The 897-nt window shown below is 48.0% G+C and overlaps 1 pseudogene; it reads left to right on the top strand.

Annotated features, from left to right (window-relative positions):
• LOC108449571 overlaps positions 1 to 897 on the top strand; it is a 3,896-nt pseudogene that overhangs the window by 1,061 nt on the left and 1,938 nt on the right.

An 897-nucleotide genomic window follows, 5' to 3' on the forward strand; every position in this document is an offset into this window, starting at 1 on the left:
TCATTGGGGTCCTCCCATGCATGGGGCCCTGCCCCCTGCATTGGGAATCCCCGCCCATCCTGTGACCGCTCCTCCTGGTCCCCCAACCCCGCCCCCTGTGGAGGACTTCCTGGTTCCCATGCCCCCCTCTTCCGGTTCCCATGGGGTAGAAACCGGAAGCGACGCCATCTTGAAATTGGGTCTGGGAGTCCCCTCAGCCCCCTCCTATCCCTTTGCTGCTCCTGTAACATGTGATCGAACTGGCAATAATCCCACATGGAAACCCTTTGATTCTGCAGGGCTGAAAGGGCTTTGCAAAGCCCAGAAAGAATTTGGGAGGGAGAGTCAGTATTTTAAGACCCTTCTTAAGATAACTCTCTCTAGTACAGTGATCATGCCACATGACCTCAAAAGCATTCTCTCCTGCTTGCTTTCCCCATCCGAGTTTCAAATGTGGGAAGAAGGTTGGAGAAAGCAACTGGGAGAGGTCCTCCCTATTTTACTGCAGGATCCAAAAAACACAGGGGTTTCTATGGATCACCTTACCAGTGAGGGGTTATTAGCCAAGCCCCAGAACCGGGCTCAAAATACACCTGAGCCAGTCCTGAATGCTGTAAAGCAAGCGTTCTTAATGATGCCCCCTAAATTAGCACCTCAATTTAATTACACTGAGATTTCGCAACTGCAAAATGAGCCATCTATTGATTTTGTAGATAAACTGAGGCTCATAGTGGAAAGACAAGTGGAAGATATGAAAACAAGAGAGCATATTATAACGCAAATTGCAAAAGCTAATGCCAATGATGCTTGTAAAAGAGTGATTTTGGGTCTTCCATTCAAACCTCCACCGACCTTAAGTCAAATGATTCGTGCTTGCACAACATTGGTGCCAATTCATCAGCCAAATTTAAAACTGGG

This window comes from Corvus brachyrhynchos, unplaced genomic scaffold, assembly GCF_000691975.1.
Source record: "Corvus brachyrhynchos isolate BGI_N302 unplaced genomic scaffold, ASM69197v1 scaffold28, whole genome shotgun sequence".
Classification (NCBI taxonomy): Eukaryota; Metazoa; Chordata; class Aves; order Passeriformes; family Corvidae; genus Corvus; species Corvus brachyrhynchos.